Consider the following 9,304-nt stretch of genomic DNA (forward strand, 5'->3'; position numbering starts at 1 on the left):
AAGTTCCCCTCAGCTGAGCCTGAAGTGAAAGAGAAAGTTCTTTATGATTTATGTCGACTTTAAAATCAACGATCTGTGCCTTAGGGTTTCATTGCTGTGAGGAGACATCATGACCAAGGTAACTCTTATACAGGAAAACATTTAATTGGGGCAGCTTACAATTTTAGAGGTTTAGTTCATTATCGTCACCGTGGGAAGCGAGGCAGCATCCAGGCAGACATGGCAGAGTTGAGAGTTCCATATCTTGATCCAAAGGCAGCCAGGAAGAGACTGTCTAATGTTGGCAGCCAAGGGGGAGCTTGAGGATAGGAGCTCAAAGCCCACCCCCACAGTGATGAACCTCTGCCAACAAGGACACACCTATTCAGACAAGGCCACACACCCTAATGTCACTTCCCAGAAGCCGAGCATATTTAAGCCGATACAATCCACTGTAACTTTAATTTTTTTTCAAATCCTATTTTTAATGATGTGTCTTAAATGCTTTAACCTTCCTTGTAACCCACCACCCACCAGAGGCAGTGGAAAGGAAAGGATATAAGGGAAATAGACCTGTTTAGAAAGTTCTTTGGAGCAACTCCAATCTGTGTTGCCAGAAATTGGCAGTTTAGTTCATGTGTCAGCAGCAGCAGCAGCTCAATCCACGGGCAAACACTTCACAGATACACCAGTAGTCCAGTTTGGTAGAATCCAGTTAGCAACAATGGTTACAACCTAGTGGAGACAGCCAGGCTTCAGCCTAGGATCCAGTCAGCAGGGGCCAACAGGAACACCAGAATTTCTTGGCTGTGTCTGTCAGGGAAGTGAAGATCGACAAAGCCTCGAGACCAACAAGCTTTGCACAGCTGTACCAGTACGCTAGGCTCTGTCTGTCCCTCTGTGGAGTCCTATTTACACCCTCCAAGCATCATGTGTCCACCATGTGTTGTGCCTCAGCATGTACATCCAATCAGCCCGAGTCCGCCAAGAAACTGCAGCACACCACTATTCTACCAGAAGCTTTTTGGTGCATTTCTCTCTATGGAGTCCTGACTACTGCACCTCAACTATGCCATGTAAGGTGGACCAATAATGCATGTTGTTAGAAAAGAATCCTTCGTAGTGTGTCCTTTCTTGTGCTTGCTTTAGCAGAAATATCATCTGCCCTGTGTCTGCTTCAGCCAAACATTCCTTCACGTGTTTGCCCTAGCAAAACACCATCCACCTGTGTTGCTGTAAAATTATTAAAAAAAGCTTTCTTTTCCCCCGTACTAGATTCTGCACCATAGTGCCCCAAGACATCTAGTAGATATCTTCATGTCAGTCAGCAAAGCTTCTCACCTGCTCTGCTCCATCCCATACCACACTGCCTATGACTACTCTCTGAGCCTGGCAACAATCTCTCTACCCATCCAGTTCCCAAGGCAGGTTGAACCAGGCCAGAAATATACATCCCAAGTCCGTGGCAGCTTAGGGTCTCCAACTGCCACATAACTCTCTTTGATTTAAACCTCCACATGAAAGAACACACAACACAATAACCTCTGATCCAATTGATAAGATATAATTTCCCACCTAAACATACAGAGCCCTGTCCACACCCATCCCTTAAGAATATTCATAACTTGTAAATGTGCAGAGAGGAATCTTCACATCAGCCTCCATATTCTCTCCGCTGCTTCCTCTGCCTCACTCCAGTCTCCTCCTCTCTCTAAAACTTTTCTCCCCTCATCCCTCCTTCTCATCCAATGGCAGGCCTCATTCTATCTTGTACCTGCCTTCACCTGTGTGACATCCTACACAACAGACTTTCCAAAGAGCCTCTAAGTTTCCACTTCAACCCACAAGCTACCATTCTCTGAAAAAGAGTTTAAAACACAAAACCAAAAATCACCCGTGGACTAGATATGGGGAACGACACCAGACAGTATAGCCTGTCAAAATCAGATTCTCCCTTCTAACCGACATTGACTGAGCAAACTTTAAGCAATTTTCACTAAGTTCAGATGCTAAAAAAATTCCCTTTGTTACTGACTCATATTTAACCAGAATCTGAGCACATCTTGGTGGCCACGGTGTCTTTATTGATACTCATAAGATCAACGCAGACAGTGTTTGTCTTCTGAGCATCCGTGGATGGTTTAGGACTCATAAGGGTGTCTGTGTGACAGAGTCTGGCCTTCAGGGTCATGGATTAATATTGCTTAAAAACCAACAGTAGAGGCTTTGAAGAAGTCATCCTGGGTTAGGAACTTGGGGTAGTGGGCAGAGTTTATTTGAGCAATTGGTGGAAATTAAATAAAGCAATAGATAACTATCGGTTCAAAGGATAAATTCAAAAGTAAGTTAGAAAATGTTGCAAGACAATGGGATGAGAACAGGACGTTACAGTTCACTGGGTGAAAAATCAATGTCAAAGGTTATAACAGTAGATTCCCGCTGTATAACTACCTCAAGTGGCAACACATTCTACACCTCCAGAAACTACCAAAAAAGGACAAACTCAACTGAAAATGATGTAATATAATTTACATTACAGAAGGAGGAAGTAAAGATTAGAGCCGCTCTCTTTCATTCTACATGTTCTGTCCCTTTGGAGAAGCCTGACTAATACAGATTTTAGTACCAGAAGAGGTTCTAGCACAACAGTAGGTCTGCAAGTGGTGTCCTTGCCCTGTCCAGCTCAGCGCTCAGTCCTATCCCCAGCTCTTCTACAAGAGTCCCCGAGCTCGGCCTGATGTTTCACTGTGGGTGTCTGCATCTGTTTCCATTCAGTGCTGGATGAAGCCTCTCAGGGGACAGCTATGCCAGGCTGCTGTCTCCAGGCATAGCAGAGTATCACTAAGACCGTCAGGGTTGACTCTCCAATGGAAAGGATCTCAAGGTGGGCAGTCATTGGTCGGCCATTCCCTCAAACTCTGCTCCATCTTTGTCCCTGAACATCATGGAGGCAGGACAGATTTTGGGTTGAAGGTTTTGTAGCTGGATTAATGTCTCCCTCCCTCCACTGGAAGTCCTGCCTGGCTGTAGGAGATGGCCACTTCAATCTCCATATTCACTGCTAGTAGGAGTCTAAGGTAGGTCATCCCTATAGCCTCCCCAGAGCCTCCCTTATCCTAGATCTCCAGCTAGTTCCAGAATTGCCCCCACCAGTTTCTGTTCTCACACCCAGACCTCCCCAGCACCCTCTCCCCACACCTGATCACAGTCCCCTCCTCACCCCCTCTCCCACCTATCTCCCTTTGATGACTATTTTGTCTCCTCTGAGTGAGATTCATGAAGCCTCCCTTGGGCCCTCCTAATTACCTTTGAGTCTGTGGATTGTAGTATGGTTATCCTGCACTTTATGACTAATGTCTACTTATAAGTGACTGGATACCATGCGTATCTTTCTGGATCTGAATCACCTCACTCAGGACGATATTTTCTAGTTCCATCCATTTGCCCGCAAATTTCACGAAGTCTTTGTTTTTAATAGCTGAATAGTATTTCACTGTGTAGATGTACCACATTTTCTTTTTTCCATTCAGCAGTTGAGGAACATCTGAGCTATTCCCAATTCCTGGCTACTACAAATAAAGCTGCTATGATCACAGCTGAGCGAGTGTCTTTGTGGTAGAGCAGGGTAAGTTTGGGGCATATAGCTGAGACTTCAGGTTCATTTCCAATTTTCTGAGAAACTGCCAAATTGATTTCCAAAGTGGTTGTCCAATTTTGCACTCCCACCAGCAATGGGTGAATAATCCCTTTCCCCACTTCATCACCAGCATGTGCTGTCACCTCAGTTTTTTATTATAGCCATTCTGATTGGCTTATGATGGAATGTCGGAGCCATTTTGATTTGCATTTCCTGACGACTGAGGACACTGAAAACTCCTTTAAGTGCTTCTCAGCTATTCTCTGTTGAGAATTCTCTGTTTAGCTCTGTAGCCCAGAGTTATTGGTGTTCTTTGGGAATTCGTCTCCTATGCCAATGTGTTCAAGGAAGTTCCCCCGCTTTCTCTTCTATTAGGTTCAGTACGTCCGGTTTTATGTTGAGGTCATTGATCCACGTGGACTTGGTTTTGTGCAGGGTGATAGATATGGCTCTATTTGCAGTCTTCTCCATGCAGACATGCATTCAGTTAAGCCAGCACCATTTGACTGAAGATGCTTCTTTTTTCCTACGTATGATTTAGGCTTCTTTATCAAAAATCAGGTGTCCATAGGTGTGTGTGTGTGTGTGTGTGTGTGTATGTGTGTGTGTGTGTGTGCGCGTGGGTGTGTATGATTTCCAGACCTTTGATTTTATTCCATTCATCAACCTGTCTGTCTCTGTAACAACACGGTGTAGTTTTTATTACTATTGGCTCTCTAGTGCAGCTTGAAATCAGGATGGTGATTCCTCCAGAGGTTCTTTTATTGTTCAGGATTGTTTTGGTTATCCTGGGTTTTTGGTTTTCTATTTGAGGTTGAGAACTGCTCTTTAAAGGTCTGTAATGAATCGCGTTGGAATTATGATGGCAGTTGCCCTGAACTCATAGATTGCTTTGGGCTATGACCATTTTCGCTGTGTCAATCCTACTGACCCATGAGCATGGGAGTTATTTCGATCTTCTGATAACTCCCTTGATTTCTTTATTCAGGGATTTGAAGTTCTTGTCATACAGGTCTTTCACTTGCTTGGTTAGAGTTACACCACCATAGTTTGCATTATTCATGGCTATTGTAAAGATTGCTGCTTCCCTAATTTCTTTCTCGGCCTGTTTATTGTTTTATAAAGGAGGGCTACTGATTTATTCTGAGTTAATTTCATAACCAGCTACTTTGCTGAAGTTGCTTATCAGCTGGTAGATATTTGGGAGTCACATACGTTTACTATCACATCATCTGTGAATAGTGATATCTTGACTTCTTCCTTTCCAATTTGTTCCCCTTTGATCTCCTTTAGTTGTCTTAGTGCTGTAGCTAGAACTTCCAACAAGCACTATGTTAAATTTATAGAGAAAAAATGGGCAGCCTTGTCTTATCCCTGATTTTAGGGGAACTGCTTTGTATTTTTCTTTATTTTTTTGATGTTGGCTTTTGGCTTGCTGTATATTGTTTTTATTGTCTTTAGAAATGCACCTTATATCTCGGATCTCTCCAAGACATGTACTATGAAGGAGTGTTGGATTATGTCAAAGACTTTTTCTGCATCTAGTGAAATGATCATGTGATATTTTTCTTTTAGTTTGTATGTACAGTGGATTGCATTGATAGATTTCTGTACAATGAACCATCCCTGTATCCCTGGGATGAAGCCTACATGATCATGGTGAATAATGTTTTTGGTGTGTTCCTGGATTGAGTTTGCAAGCATTTTATCGAGAATATTGGCATCAGTGTTCATAGTGGAAATTGGTCTGAAGTTCTCTTTATTTATTGAGTCTTTATGTGGTTTAGGTATCATTGAATTCTAGAAAGTGCTTAATTCATTTCTTTATTTCCAGTGGCTGGACAATGGAGCTGGGGGTCCGGGGAAGGGCAGTATGCAGCTCAGGGCAGTATTTTGTTAAGAATGTGTTTGTACAGATTTTCATGTTTTATTTCTTTGTCATGGAGTATCAGAATGATTAAGAGAATATCAGTGGTTGTCATATTTAAATTTTGAGATATCAAAGGAATGTCTCTTGAAGGAACATCATAAAATGTATAATGCACTTATGGTTGTACGAGGGATGCTTACATCACGCTGTGTACAATTATGACTCTGTTAAACACATAACGCCTTTGAGGCTGTACATGGGGTAGTTACACAGGCATAGTTATGACCTGGCTGTTACTTCCACCTGTAAATTAAGCATAACAAAGAGAGATGTGACTGTGTGTCACATTGATCAAGGGTGGGCTTGTAATGGCTGTTCTTGGTTGTCAAGGACATCTGGAATTAACTAAACCTTAGCCAATGCATGAGTGAGAGAATGGCTAAGTCAATTGAAGATGGAAAGACACACTTTTCATCTGGATTTTTTTGAGGAGGGAAGGTCCACCTTGAAACTGGGTCACCCCCTCTGCTGACAGCTTACATAGAAGATGTGGAAGAAGGAAGATCCCTCCCTAGAGCCTCCTCTTACTCTGGCTAGCAGGTCCACTCCTTCATGAGTGTTAGGGCCTACTTTGGAATTCTGACATACACTGAAAAACAGCTACAACATCCAACCTTGTTGACTAAACAACTCCTGAATTCTTGGACTTTATGTTAATAGATTACCTGAACTAGAGTCTATAGACCATTCTAATAAACTAATCACACACACACACACACACACACACACACACACACACACACACACACACTGCTAGTTTTATTCCTCTAGGGAACCCCACTTAATACAATACCACAAAGACACTTACATTTGATTTGTATTGGGTAAGAAGTAATGAAAGCATTCGCAAAAAGACTGGAACAGAAAAAAGTGCTAAGACAAACTCACAAGAAAGGACCAAGAACAGTTTCCTATGGAGGAAGACCTCAGACTATCTAAAGTAACTCCGGTAAAATAATCTAACTTCAGAAATAGGGGTATAGGCCGCTGGTGGTGAGTGGTGACTTTGTAACCATGACACCCTCATTCAATCCTCAGCACCCAAAAAAACAAAAGAACAGAATGTAACTCCGAGGTTAGAAGACCAGTAACCAAGGATTTTAGTTGAAACATTAGCCTGAAACATTTGTAATGAAAGATGAGATTAATATTTTAATGTAGATTAAAAATGGATCCTTTGGAGCTGGAGTTACAGATGGTTGTGAACCACCATGTGGGTGCCATGAACCAAACCTAAGTCCTCTGAAAGAACAGCCCTATGCTTTTAACCGGTGACAAAGCTCTCCAGTCCTGACTTGTCTAGTTAGACCTTTTTTTAGTTTTATTTTATGTGTATAAGTGTTTTGGGTGCATGTGTATCTGTTCACCACATATACCACTCGTGCCTGAACAGTTCAGAATAAGGTGTCATATCTTCTGAAACTGAAGGTATAGATGATTGCGAGCTATCCTGTGTATGCTGGAAACTGAACTCAGGTCCTCTATGAGGGCATCGAGCGGTCTTACCCACTGAGCTATCTCTCCAGCCTCGACTTTTCTATTTTTAAAAAGGACGATAGTGAGTACAAGTTTTGTGCTCCAACTCTCCAGCTACTGGTTGTAAATTATTAGCACAAACCTAACAGAGACCTAACATGCACAAAGGAAGCCCCAGCAATGCGGCTGTAGGTACAGCGTAACACTGAGGTTGGCCAGTAGGGGGCAACCCTACACATTGCTGCACTGGCTCTGTGAGCCCCCAGCATCAATTTCTTCCCGTGGTTAAGATTCTTACTCTTTAGTCTGTAGATGAGCTTAACAGAATTATGCATGCGTAATTACAGAGGCCGTGGTTTGGTTATCAGGTCTGTTCTATTATCTCCAGAGTTTCAGTCCTTATTTGGTTTGTCAGTAGTATTTGACTGGCTCCTCCATATTTTTATATATCTAATTAAAACTGTATTGCATAGTGGATGGATGAAACTGTATGCTACTAAGCTGAGCGCCACAACCAATTAACACGGAATGTCACACAGAGTGGTACTTCTCTGCACTCTAACATTTATAGTTATTTTATTATTTATAAACAAATTTCTGACACTAGATTTATACTGTATTTAAGACTGGACTTTCTTTTCTTTTGTTTTCTTTTTTTAATTTCCATCTCAAGTAGGTCCATTCTTTGTAGTCATTTGATAACTATTTAAAGTTCCTTTGCATCTAAATAAAACCAAAGCAATCACCTCTTCAGAAAACCAGTTCTCAGGCTTACAATGAAATTACTTCTGAATTGCTATGTATCAAATAAATTATGAGGGATAAAGCCAATCATTGCCATATCATCTTCGTAGACACATATAATAAGACTATTTTTGACATTTCTTGTTATATTTCCATTTATATTAATTTTAATGAGTGTGTGTGTGTGTGTGTGTGTGTGTGTGTGTGTCTGCGCGCGCGCGTGCGCGCGGGCCCGCAGTTGCACGCCGAGGCCTGACAAGGGCACTTGGGCGGCAGGTGGTTATGAGTTGTTCGATGGGGCTGCTGGGAACTTCTGTCCATCCTGCCCTCTTGAAGCATGTCTCGAGACAGTATCAACGACCAAGGTGACTCCCAGCCCTAAGCACTCCTTCAGGTATCCAGTCTTAATTTTTTCACAACCGTGGCCAAAATATTTTTACATTCTGGATTTTAAAACCACTAATCATGCTTCAGTTAAAAAAGAATTAACGTCCACGGAAGCATCCACTGTTCAGGTGAACTGTTTGAACCGCCAGCACAATTCAGTTTCTGACCTGTAAATGGCGGTTATATATGGTTCGGTTCAGTTAATGTCAGGGGGAGAAGTCCAGAGATAACTTTTAAAACTATTTGCAACATAAAACACAGAAAATTATGAGTAATGAAGAAAGAAGAATAAAAGGAAGACAGAAGCAAGAGGTGCCTACATCACGAAGGTTGAAACCAACATCTCAGCGACTCGCATGCATCCAGCATCTGTGTGGATCAGTCAACGGCACATAGATGCCTTCACACCCACCTGTACACAGGGATACGGACGTCAGGTTTCAAAACACTAGGCAGAGGCGTTATCTTTATTGTTTCTCATGTAGAGTCGGTTTTTGTTTGTTTCGGTGTTTTGTTTTTTCTTTCCTTCATGAGTAACCTCTAGTGCACTTCTTATATGGCTTCTGATGTTTCAAAATAAGGATGCCCATGAGCCTCAACTAAGCACACTTTCCCTTTTGGAGGCAATGGCAAAGGATCATTCCTAGCACTTGTTGCTATTCTGTCTAAGCTCCACCCCACAGCTACTTGACAGCAGCCAGGTATGTTCTGCCCCACAGTTGCCTAGCAACAGCCATATATAGTACCTGACACTATAAAAGGAGCCGGTTGCCACCCCCCACCTCTTATTCCCTCTTACCCTCTCTTTCTCCTCTTGCTCTTTGTTCTTCTCTGTTCTTTCCCCACCGCCCCCATGTGCCCATGACTTGGCCACCTTTCCTCCCTTCCTCTACTCTTCTCTCCTTAAACCTCACCATGTGAAACCATGGTGTCTTAGTATTTTCTGTCCAGGCATGGGCCGAGATTCAAAACCCTAGCAGTATTAAAAGGGGATCAAAACACCCTGACCAACCACCACCACCACCAAAATAAAACAAAACAAAACAAGAAAACATCAAAGGGAAACCTGAAGGACTTGAGGAAGAAGGGACAGCAGGGAACATGTTCTGGGTTGTGGGGAACTGTCCTTACCCATCGAGGTTGGATTGCTG

The sequence above is a fragment of the Rattus norvegicus genome, chromosome 5 (genome assembly GCF_036323735.1).
Source record: "Rattus norvegicus strain BN/NHsdMcwi chromosome 5, GRCr8, whole genome shotgun sequence".
Lineage (NCBI taxonomy): Eukaryota > Metazoa > Chordata > Mammalia > Rodentia > Muridae > Rattus > Rattus norvegicus.